At 41.4% G+C, this 12,770-nt stretch overlaps 1 long non-coding RNA gene across 2 annotated transcripts; it reads left to right on the forward strand.

Annotated features, from left to right (window-relative positions):
- Positions 1 to 6,526: 6,526 nt before the first annotated feature.
- Positions 6,527 to 12,171, forward strand: LOC135291289 (uncharacterized). Of its 2 annotated transcripts, none has more exons than XR_010354091.1 (3): positions 6,527 to 6,575; positions 11,143 to 11,287; positions 11,384 to 12,171. It is a non-coding gene; the product is annotated as an uncharacterized LOC135291289 (long non-coding RNA). The 2 variants fall into 2 exon arrangements; XR_010354090.1 differs by lacking the exon at positions 6,527 to 6,575 and adding an exon at positions 7,108 to 7,190.
- Positions 12,172 to 12,770: the final 599 nt, after the last annotated feature.

Here is a 12,770-nt window from a genome sequence, read left to right on the forward strand (position 1 = left end):
CTGCAGCCCAGCTTTAAAATATTGCCCTCACAGCAATGGCAGAACTTCCTTTTATGTTTACTTTATATTCTGGGTATAAGCAGGCAGTTGAATACTTGCAAACATCAGAAAGTAGCTGGGTAGGAGGAACAAACTTTAACCAACCCTGGCGCCACTCCCTGTGGCTCCCATTATAGAACTGGGAATTTCCCAAGATGTGCAGAGTTAAGCTCTCTTCATATCAAAGACACAATTCTCTGAAAGTTCAAAAAATCATAGAATGGTTTGGATTGAAATGGATCCTAAATATATTCTTGTTCCAAGACCCTTCTGTTAGACAGGATTGTTCACAGCACCATCCATCCTGGCCTTGGAGGGTTGGTTTTTAAATTCCTCAGTATCAAAGACTCATCCACTGTACCCTGCAGTGGGGTTAAGTGTGAATTTCTCCTGTGACAGCAAGATACCTCTTGTATGGGTTCTTATTGGAGACCTTTCAGGAAGTTTAAAGTCACAAAAGAATTCTCTTTTGATGTCCTGCTCATCATGTCTTGTGGGAGAGTGCATTTCATGAATTTGTACTCCCTATTGTTTTGTCTTCGGTTTGGTGGGAACAGAGTAAGTGGAGGTTTCAATGGCATAATCTTACTGCCCACAATATGTTGGAAGGTTGAATTTGTATCAGTTCAAATATTTTAATTTACTTCACAACATGTGTCTTGTCATGGGGAAACTAAGCCATTCTCAACAAAATTCCCAGCTATAGGCATTGCAAAGCCTCTACAATTCAATATTGAGGTTTGGACCAGGCTTCTGTCAAAGACTTCCTCGAGCTCATTCATGAGCAACTTACAAATTTGATCTGTCAGTCTTATGACTTAAGTATGGAGAAGTGATGGGACCAAATCTCCACTCTCGTATAATTAACAAAAGTTCCTGCCAGAAAGCTACAATTGCAGTCTGAAATTAAATGGCTTGAGATACTTTGATTTCTGAACTACTACATGGCTTGCCTTATTCCAGTAGTTTTGTCAAGCAGTTCATCTCTTTCCCAGATGCCCAAGTCTATTTCGAATGGCTTGGAATGAAATGGTCTCTTCCCTGTCCTGCTTCTATTTATCTTCTGCAAGGATGTGCACTTAAATTGTCTCTTTTCTTTGCCTGCTCAGCTTTTGCCCATGTACCAGGCATGCTGATCAGGTTCCTGATGCCCTTGGCCATATTTAGCCATTTTTAGTAGTTTTGTAGGGTTGGTTTTTGTCCTGTCTTACACTCCCAAGATAACCTCTGCTTTCAGTGATCATGAAGTTGTAATTTTACTGATTGCATCTCTATCCTTTATTCACATATCACAATGCTTCCAGCATTTCTGAGAGCTAACTTGGCCTTCTTCTGTGTGACTGTCAGCTCTAACAGAAAACTGCATTGACAGCTGGATGTATTTCTTGGTAGATAATAATAATATCTTTCATATATAAGCCAGCTTGGCAGAGGATTTCCATATCTTTTCATGTTTTCTTTAGTTTTCCCCAGATGAGAATCTCATATGCTAGTTTATTTTCATATTTCCAATGTGTAAAGTTGTCTAGATGAAGAAGTAACTTTATACATATTATTTCATTACATATGACACTGCAGACTCAGTAGCATACATTGAATTCACACTGCAAATGGCTTTTAGCCATGTTGTGGAATTACAGAATGGTTTGGGTTGGGCAGGATCTTGAAGCTCAACCAATTCCACCCCCTAACATGAGCAGGGACACCTTCTGGTGTACACTGGGCTGGTCAGGGTCCCATCCACCCTGGCTTTGAACACTTTCAGGGAAGTGTTTTCATTCCAAATGATTCCCCTGATGTGTTTTGAGACATCATTTAGGTGAATCAAGTAACTCTTTTATGGAACATACTTATTATTATTTATGTTGACATAACAAGGAGTCAAAGACATTGAATGAGTTTAGAAGACGTTAATTTTAAAATTCCTAAAACTAATGATAAACAAAAAATACCTTGAGAAGGTGTTTGCTATAAAAATTCTTTTCTTGGGGGTATCTGAAGTGTCCAATCCCTCATTCCTCAGCCAGTCCCAATCTTGTCTCAATTTTGTTTGTATTAAATTTCAAATGTATTCAGCAAGTCGCTGTTGGGAACAGATGGGGTTGTGATTGTGACCTGCCACAGATTCTGTCACGCTGCCTCTGTGGGTTATGCACGGATGTAGGTGGATTTACATACATACATAAATGCTGAGCTAGAGACAGTGATGAGTGACTCAAAGAGGCTCCGAGACAGGGCTCTGACTGCCTGTTTTCCTGTGGAAACAAGCAGGAACCAACCTGTTGTGGGAGAGTCACAGAGTTGTGGCAACATTTGCCTGGTAAAGGGAAGGAGGGAAAAGTCATTAAACTCATTACAGTTATTGTCAAAGACTTTGGGGAGGACAAATCTGCAACACTGGGTATAGCCTTGCAGCACTCCCACCATGAATGAAAATATGCATTTGTTTCTTGGACCCTCCAGCACTGCTTTTTAGTGGGATGATATCCCACTACTTCCCCCCAGACAAAAGAAGACAAAGAGAATAAGAACTAAAACATATCCTGAAGGAGAGCTTTAGAATAGGAAAAATGGAAGTGGATCCTGAACTCGCAGAGCCAAGACCAGTCCCAAACAAGTCAGAACACAAAAGATGAAAATAAAAGCCTCAACCTGTGCCTGCTTAAATCTGCAAATAAGGTGCACAAGAATGAGCTGTAAAAGGAGATGACAAAGGAAAAATACAAGGAGGTGTACAGGACTGTCAAATTCAATACTACATTCTGAAAGAGTTTAGAAGTCAGAGAATGGTGACATCAACGCTGTTTTGAATAAGGACAAGGCTATAGATTTTCTGCACTATTCTGAAAAAGTGAAAATCTGTGAACTGATTCACTGATTCCCAACTTAAATAATCAGTTACAGTGAGAATTATTGGAACCTTGGACTTTTCATTATAGTGGGACTTGTATAAGGAGGAACATTTAAGCCTTGCAACAGGACACCTTTTTGATCCAGTGATGTGTGAGTCATAGCCACAGTACAAGACATAAAGAGGAATAAAGAAAATGTGTTAGGTGTCTATATCTGAAGCTTTGGAAAATAAAATTTGTATTCATGCTGTCTAATTTATTCTTTTAGAAAGAAATTGTGATATAGGGTCACTGAAGGAAAGAGGCAAGAACAAAATAATTAGGCAAGAACAAAATAATTAAGACTGCTCAAAAACCAGCAAAAGGGTAAAATGCTTGCTCTGAATTGAAAAACAAAATCAAGCAAATACAAGAAAAAAAAGACATGGCATAATTATCTACTCTTTTACCTATTAAAGGGAACAAAACTAACATTTTCTATGTGAAAAATTTTAGATTTGCTGTAAGACTGATTTTCCACAGGAGAACTAAAATTAGAAAATTTGAAAATTGAAGTATTTCTTCAGGATGGTTATGATGTTTCCTTCTCTCTGTAAAGGTAAATTTTTGAAGAGTATTTCCACAAAATGAAAAAAGGAAATTGTGGTTTGGTTTTTGTCCCAACACTGTTTTGGGAAACTCCCTTTCTCTCTAAAATAATTAACACTAAGAATTTTGGTCTCACAGAAAAACCAAAACCCAAGAATCCCTTTTCTCAAACAGTTTTACTGGCCAGTAATTTTGTCATTCTGCTTTTCCAGTGCTGTCATATGACAACAAATGCAGCGTGATTTATATTTATAATTATTATGTCCTACTGCTGGGGAAGGAACGGTTCAACTCCCCCAGTTCATAATGTTCCCTGCTTGTGACATGTCCTGTCCCTTGCCTTCTCTAGAGCAGTTTTGAATAGGTTATTTTTAGTCTTATTATATTTTGTCTTGCTGCCTGTGCTTTCAAGCTTCCCTCTGACTTTAATTAAAGTGTCCTTAGGCTTGTGCATGTAAAAAGCTAACAAGTTCACCCAGTCAAGATCTCTCCTAATTATAATGCAAAGTAGGAGTTCAAGTGAGGAGAACATCAAACAGTTTTTATGTGACATATGAGAGCTTGACACTGTATTTTGACAGGCCTGTTGCAGAATACACGATGCCACTGAAATACATTTTAAGAGTAATATCCCAGCTTACACATCATCCACAAAACAAGCCCATGGTGCAGAGAGCGAGCTGTACAACATGCTGCACAGAGCAAAAGACAGTGTTTGGCGTGTTATTGATGTGTTATATAAACAGTGGTAAGATCCAAAATGCGATGATTTCTGGGTTTGCTTCTCACGTGTGGTGGCACTCACAGACGCACCAAACCCACGAGCCAGTTCTTCAAATGCTGATGCCTGCGATGCAGCTGCTTGATGAAAAGTGGTGCACTGGGCCTTCCCCATCACACAAGCACAGCCAGCCACAGCATCAGATAAACTGTGCAGCCTCTCTAGAAAGGAGAACGGGAAAACCACATTTTTGGTAGGTGTGGCATAGACAGAAAGCACAATTCAACCTCATTAGTCTAGGAATTTATGAACAAAAACGAAATTATTTTCACCGCAATCACCTTTACAGAATCATAGGTCAAAAAGACCCTTGAGACCAAGTTCATCCACTCAGCACCCAGCTTGTTCACTACTAATCCACATCCTCAAGTGCCACATCCACACAGCTTTCCCATACCTTCTGCCCTGGGCAGACTGCACAAGTGCTTGACAACCTTTACCATGAAAGAAATTTGCCCCAATATCTGATCCAAACCTGCCCTGACCCAGCCTGAGGCTGTTTCCTCTCCTCCTGTCCCTGTTCCCTGGGAGCCCTGCCCTGGGGCTGTGTCACAGCCTGGCTGGGACAGCCCAGGAACCATTGCCCTTCTTCAGTCCGTGATTACAACAATTATTATCACAATAACCTGTAGGTTTTACTCTGCTTAGAGTTTAAATGTGCTTAGAGATTGCGAGCTGAGTGTAGTGGTTTCCTTTTAGGCTGCACTTCATCCATTCTAGGCTGAGACTAATCATGGCAAGTTTTTAATTTTTCCCACTGTTTGGAAAAGGAGTCAGAGGTGACTAGCTGATATATCAATGTTGCAGACATAAAAACAGAATTATAGAATAGCTTGGGCCGGAAGAGACCTTAGAGATCATTTCATAATTACAGCATGTAAACTAGTTGTAGAAGAAAAGAAAATGAGAATGGGAGAAAGGAAGAAGGGAAGATGAATATATTTAGTGTGTATTATCAGAGCCAAAGCAGACACATGTTTTTTACTCAGAGCTTTCCTCCTTCCATGGAACGTTTGCTGCTGTTGCTAAAATCTGAATGTTCTTGGAAAAATATACGGTTTGGTTGAGGTCTTGAGATATTGCAAATAAGACTGAGAAACAAACTGAGACGTGTGAAGGAAACTTCAGTCAGGAGCATGAGGGGTTCATTTCCTGACATGAGCTTTAGTCAGAGCTCAGCACCGTCAGCAGCGTCGTGATTACCCTGCAGTCAGAGCAGACACGACGAGAGCAGGAGCGGGTGAGTCAAAGCCTGTGGGGGTGTGCATGACTGTACAGGACTCCAGCATGACAAGCACCTTTCATCTCACCATTCACGGTGCCACTCAGCCCTCAGCAGTGACTTCTGCAGCTGCAGGATCAGTATCCCGAGTGAGAAGGGAAAAATGCAAGAGGAAGAAGGAGCAGCAATGCACAGAGTAACAGGCAAGGGAGAGAACGAGCTCTACAGTGTGAAAAGTAATAAGTAGTTTGTTTTATTAGTTGCACAGAGGCAACCACACATGCTTTGGTCAGGGATGATATTTCTGTGATATTCTCGCAGCATCTCATCTGAAATTCCTGCATGCCACTGTCAATATGAGAGCAATGTTAACAGAAAAATTATTTCACCCACTATATTGAAGCTTAAATATTTAAAGCAGTATAATTTCAGAGCATCTGAACTGCCAAGTAGTCACTTGTCTGAGAAAAATTTAGGACTGAACAGCAGAAGTGCTATGTACTGCCTCACAATTCAGGCCAAAAGGAGGCAATAACCACCAAATTTTGCTTTCTGCTCAACCCTGCCTGGGAAAAGCAACGATCTCCTCAGAAGCGAATGGAAACACAAAATATGCTCGGAGGCAAAATAATGTGCAGAGGCTGGAAACACAGTGTCTCATATCTTAGAACGTCTTAGGCATCCATTTATTAGAGCTGCATTTACCTAAATGTATTTCAGCGTGGATTGTCTTGTAAGGAGGGGATGTCAACAGCGCTGCAGTGATTGTAACAGCCACAGGGCCTCCCTGAATGGCACAGCACAACATACTGTACTTAATGTTGACACTGTTCAGTGAAACAATTATTACAATCAATTTGACTTCTAATGTGACTTCTCTTGTAAATCTCTGGGTCATTAACCTTAACAACATCAATGTACTGTCAGTATCCAATTCCACCAAATTAGTGTCCGAGGTAATAGGAGAAGGAATGTATTAATGTGTTATCGGTGACTAATAAAGACAGCAATCCTCTAATGTGCTATGAAGAACAGCTGAAGCATGCAAGGGAAGAGGAAATACACAAAGTCAGGGCAGCAGACACTTTTGGTGGTGCGTGTCAGGTCATCAGATTAGGTGGTAAACAGATTGACCTCTTTACCATTGAATCAGGAGGAGCAGGGATGGGGATGGTCCATGGTTTATGGTCTAAGACCAATTTTATGAGGTTCAACGAGGCCAAGTGCTGGGCTCTGATGAGTCACACCATTCCCTGCAGCTCCAGGCTGGGCAGAGGGGCTGCAAAGGGCCCTTTGGGAAAGGCCCTGAGGGTGCTGGTGCCAGGGGCTGGACACGAGCCCAGGGTGCCAGGGGGGCAAGAGGCCAATGGCCCCTGGGCTGTCCCAGCCAGGCTGTGACACAGCCCCAGGGCAGGGCCCGTCCCTGTGCTGGCCCTGCTGAGGCACCTCCAGTGCTGGGACAGCTCTGGGCCCTCAGCACAAGAGAGACACTGAGGGGCTGGAGCGTGTCCAGGGCAGGGAACGGGGCTGGGAAGGGGCTGGAGCCCCAGGAGAGGCTGAGGGAGCTGGGAAGGGGCTGAGCCTGGAGCAAAGGAGGCTCAGGGGGGACCTTGTGGCTCTGCACAGCTCCTGCCAGGAGGGGACAGCTGGGGAGAGTCTGCTGTGGGCTGGACACGAGCCCAGGGAGCCAGGGGGGCTCTTCACCCAGGTAAGAGGTGAAAAGACAAGAGGATATGTCTTCAAGTGGCACCAGGGGGAATTTAGATTGGATGATATTATTATTATTATTATTATTATTATTATTATTATTATTATTATTACTATTATTAATGGAGAAGGTTGTCAAGCATTGGAAGGGCCTGCCCAGGTCACTGGTGTAGTCCCCATCCCTGAAGGGATTGAAAAAGTGTGTGGATGTGGCAGCTGGGGACATGGGTTAGTGGTGGTCTTGACAGTGCTAGGGGAACAGTTGGATTTGATGATCTTAGAGGGCTTATCCAATTTTTTTTTTTTTTCTTTCTGTGATTCTGCATTTCTATATGACAAATGAACCGTGCATTTTATTTTGGAGTGGTTAAAAGAGCTTTTCTTCACAGTTTTATTTCATGTTCCAGTAGATGAGAAGCTGCACCATGTGAAATCACCTGGTTGTAATAGAAGGAAAGGGATAACACCTAACTGTGAAAGTATCAGGTTTTTTAGCCTCCATCATGAGCCATAAGGTAGCTTGCACTTCACAGAACTGAAGTTACTCTGGGCTGATAAAAATAGACTTTCCATCAGTGCCATCCAATTTCTCTTCCAGCTGGCAGGCTCTAAGTGACCTGTCCCAGTATTGTTTGAGACTGCTCTTCACTGAGACGAGAGGTGTCACAGCCCATCACATCCAGCACCATGAAAGGAGCACTCACAGCCCAGCAGGAAAGGGAACACCAAGGCTCTGGAGGGAGCTGGGAATGCACTGACAGGGAGGAACACCCCCTCTGAGGGTGACTCCTGCCAGCTTGCATTAGCAAAGAGTGGTGGCTGAACATGGCATGATTTTGATCCTCTCTAATGCCCTGAAACATCAGCTTCCACCTGTAATTACTGATGGCCAATACATTCCTGTTTCAAGCTGTATTCAGAGGGTTGACGTGGCACAATGTTTCAACAGGCATCACTCAATAATAATAAGGAAAACCCAAGAAAACATTGTATTCATTTTATATTCCCAAAGTTCTTACAGGCTATAAACCAAAAGTACGAATTCAACACCAAAACAGAAATCCTTTTAAATCAAACATTCAAGGCAGGAGAAAGGAGCATAAAGAACTAATAACAAGTTTAATTAGGAAGGCAATATTTCCTGAACAAAGTAAATTAGGCACTTCATTTGGGGATTGGCAGGATCATCAGGTTAATACCTTTTCCTATTAAAAAAATGCTACAGGATTTTAAATTGTGTCCTATAATTAGGATTCTTGTCTTCAGGCTGAAAAACATAGTTCTGTCTTCTGGTAGGGCACTGCCCCTGATGCTTAATCTCTATTCTGTAAATCCATACACAAAGGTAAAGAAAAATCAATAGTAATAATAAAATGATTCTTATATTTTGGTAAAGCTGATACTAAATGTATAAAAATACAAACAAATGACTAAACCAAGTTTTATAAGAACTTTTGTCCTGCACTGTTGGTCAAACCCCAAGGTTATTTATTTGCTAAAAATTCCAATTTTCTTCTACCATGGAAACTTGATGAAACGTGTAATTGAAAACTCATAACGAGTGAAATTTTAACCACCTCTATGCTCAAATAAGAAAAAAAAGGGAAAGACAAAAAACCCCACTGCTGTGATAGCCTGATGCCAAAATAAATGATGAAATGCATGTGAGACTTTTTGCTTGCAGTTAAGCTTACAATCATCTCATCAAATGTGATTAGTTTAATCTGACTAGTCATCTAAGCGATAGGCGACTAAACTGAGATATCTAAATAATCATCTTCTATAACCTGTAGCTTTAGATAAATCCCCTGCGGTGCACTGAGGGGCAGAACGGGTTGCAGTTATCTGAGGTGGGTAAAGCTTGGGGGAAAGGACAACAAATCTCTATATTCACAGAGGAAAGAACTGAGATACCTACTTCAAAACTGATTAAATCTTTCACTTTAGTATGACTAAATACAGCTGTGAGAAGAGTCATACTTCTGGTCAATTATCTAGTGAGGTGGGCCAGTAGCATGCCACAGAGTGCTCTGGTGACAGTCACAGAAAATATTAGTACATAATTTAAAATAATACAGAAAGAGCAGTAAATGATGGTGCATACTTTTTTGCTTTATTGGGCTGCCATGGGTTATAATTTTGATTTTTGATTTTCTCCCTCTCCTGGATGCTGAAGTAGCATGGAGTTTACCTGAACTACATCTTTTCTTCCTTGCATTTTTTAATTCTACAAGACCATGGAGTTTGACACTCATGTTGTTTTGCCTTGGGCTCTGTCTGTGAGAGAAATGGAGGCAACAGCTCTGCTATCAGCATGTGGGCTAAGAACTGGGCTTATTTGGGAGGATCTAATGATGTAGAAAGTTGTGTTTTTCTAGGCCATGCTCATGGCATGGACTAGTGATAACAGGTAAGAGTGACTACTGCACATTTGGGAACATGTTACTGCATAAGACCCAAAAGTAGGGGGACAGGGAGGATAATACTCAGTTTTAAATTTTATGAAGAAAATTGAATTTTCAGCATGTGTACAGACTATAATTTTGACTTGTGTTTCTGTCACTTAGAGAAAACAATTCTGTTTTGTTTCATGGGAACTTATGTATGGATTAATTGGCATGCCAAATGTTGTAAGTAACACCCAGTGCCTGATAGCAGTTTCCTTCAATATAATAATTTATGAACATTGAGTGGCATTGCTTCTTGAGATTCAGCCTCTTTTGCACCACTCAGCTGCAAAAAGACCTGAAATCATTAGAAACAAACCAAATAACACAAACCAGCAGGTTCATGTATGCTAATCTGGAATGGCATAAACCAACAGTGCAGCTGAAAGATCTCCCATCATTTATCCCTACCCCGCTGTGCAGTCCACCCAAAAAAACCCCAAACACTGAACTGATTTAATTTTAACTATCTCCCTTAACCTGTCAGGGGAATGGTTGCACAATGCTTATGTTGGCAGGTGGAAGGAAGTGCCACAGGGACATGGGAGGGTGAGGACCACTCCCAAATTCCTGCAGTGCCCCTGCACCAATAGTGGGCACTGCACTCAAGGGAGCACTTCTCCTCCCTGGATATTGGCCAAGCTGCAATTTGCTGTCTGCTCAGAAGAGAAGTGGACTCTACCAGCACTGAATCTTCAAGGCCAAGAAGGGCTGCTCCACTGAAATAACTCTGTTAGTTAAACACAAATTAGTGGGCTCCATGCAGCAGCAACTGAATACATTTTTTATTGCCTGCATTATGCCAGAGGTCAGACTCAATGAGATAATCCTCTTTTATAGCCTTAAAGTGTATAAAACCAGATAAAATTAATCCAGAGGACACTCTTGTGCCTGTTGATGCCTAGCAAGATATCTACTCCATCTGACATTTGGTATTTGGGGTCATTTTAATTCACAGGCTTTTATTTTTCTTCCATTATTGGATTTTCTGTCTTTGCAGCTCTCAGCCTTTATGGCTCATAGGCAGAAGTAATGACTGAGTAATGTGAGCAGCATCTTTCTTTGCTCTCCCTGCCAACCTGGACTGCAGCCACAGCCTCCTTAGTTTTAAGGGGTTTTAATTTTCTACATCCATGAGGAAAGTCAGAACATTTCCTGGGCGGAATACAAACTACAACACACAGGTCAGGGGCCATTACTCTAATACACAGTTTCTCTGGAAGAAGGATCCCACAAAGGTATTGGGCCCAGATTTCCTGTTTTGGATTAATATAAAAGCAAGACTTTTTATTTCCATCATGGTCAAAAGTCTGTTTAATGATGAAATGCATTTTTTGTTAATGTGGACTGAATGTGATATTTTGTTGTATACTTGCACCTCATCACAGCAGCCTATAAATAGTAATGCTTCTTGACAGGTATTAGTTATTTTTCCTTTCAGCTCTCAGCAGACATGAAAAAGTGCTACTTTTGTTGGTTTGTTGTTTTTGTTTGGTTTTTTTACAGAAATCAAGGAATGAGTGTCTTGCCTCATAATGCACCTTAAGTCAGTCACAGAGTTGGGAACCAAACAAATGTGAACTTGACTCCCTGTCTGGATCTGTAATCAAAGCACCAACTGCCAGTAAATGAAAACCTTAATACAATAAATGTATGTGAAAAATATGCAAGTCTTTGGGTAGATGAAGGAAAATCTTTCTGGAAGTTTCCACAATACATTTTTTTTTTTAATTATTTTTAATTTTAGATCTTTCCACTATAAATGCACGACCCATTTCCCAAGGACAAAAAGAAACATGGACAGTCAAAGAATACCAACTCGTGGAAATAAATGAGAGGGGAGTCTTGGCTCTCAATTACACAGATCCTTTGTCACAGCTCAAGTGTGTTCTTTTGGCCTGAGAATGAGATGGTTTTCTTAGTAAGTCAGGCACTGGCAGAGTTCTTTATCTTCATCATTTTAATGGAGCATGTCCATTATTGGATGAGTTAATTTCAGAAAGGGGGCCAAGTTTGGAAGGATTAAGTGCCAGCTAAAGAAACAACCCTATATTGCTTGGGGAGGGACTGGGGGGGAGGAACTTGATGTAGCTTTCTATGTGTGTGCTCATTTCCAAGTGCCTTCATGAGACATGACGTGACCAAGGCTGTCAAGTGTTTCGCACAATAAATGCAACCACATTTTAAACACAATAAAATGTAATGAAATCAGCCCCTTTTAAAGCCACCCACCTTTAGCCCTTTAGCACAGCACATTAGAGACTTTGTAATAGAAAAGCAAAAGGAAAGAATAAAAGGCATTTATGTATCTATATCTATGTAGATATATAATCCCAAGCATCTATACAGGCGTGCAAATATTTTCACATTAGTAAAAATTAAAAAACAACCAAAACAACCCAGCAGATTTAAAGCTATTGCTTAAAAGGCAGAAGTAGAAGAACATGTGTGCTCAAGGGAGGAAATCTACATTGTGGAGCTACAGATCAAGGGAAGAAACAGGCAACACATGATGGTGAGCTCTACTCCTAAAGAAATGTGGAGGGTCAGACTGGTCTTCATCTCCTTGGGAACCAAAGCCAATATTAAATGGTTGTGGTTATGAGATTTTTATCTGCAATAAAGGAGGAAGATTCTCCCCCTGTCCACTTGTTGGGCTGGTCCAGTGTAGCTTAGCAAAGGAGATGGCTGAGAACCAGAGAAAAATAACTTTTTTCTGTATCTTTGAGAATGATTCAGAGATGCTGTCTGCTTTGAGACAGCACAAATACCTTATCTTCTAAAAGAGCCCATAAGGGACAAGAGGGATAAGAGGTGAGGGTCGTGGGAGAAGAAGCAGCAGGGGAAGAAAGGAGCAGATTCATTTCTGTGGTGCCCACTTACAGGACAGGGGCAATGGGCAGAAACCACAACACAGGAAAATCTTCTTCATTGTAAGGGTCCCAAGCACGGGAACAGGCTGCCCAGAGAAATTGTGGAGTGTCCTTTTGTGCCCATATTCAAACCCAATCTGGACATGATCCTGAGCACCCTGCTTGAGACGAGTCTGCTTCACACAGGGGAGGTGGGACTGGGCAATCTCCAGAGGCCTCTTCCAGCACCAGCCATTCTGTGATCTGTGTCCTTGGAGAGGA

This window comes from Passer domesticus, chromosome Z (genome assembly GCF_036417665.1).
Source record: "Passer domesticus isolate bPasDom1 chromosome Z, bPasDom1.hap1, whole genome shotgun sequence".
NCBI classification, from domain to species: Eukaryota; Metazoa; Chordata; class Aves; order Passeriformes; family Passeridae; genus Passer; species Passer domesticus.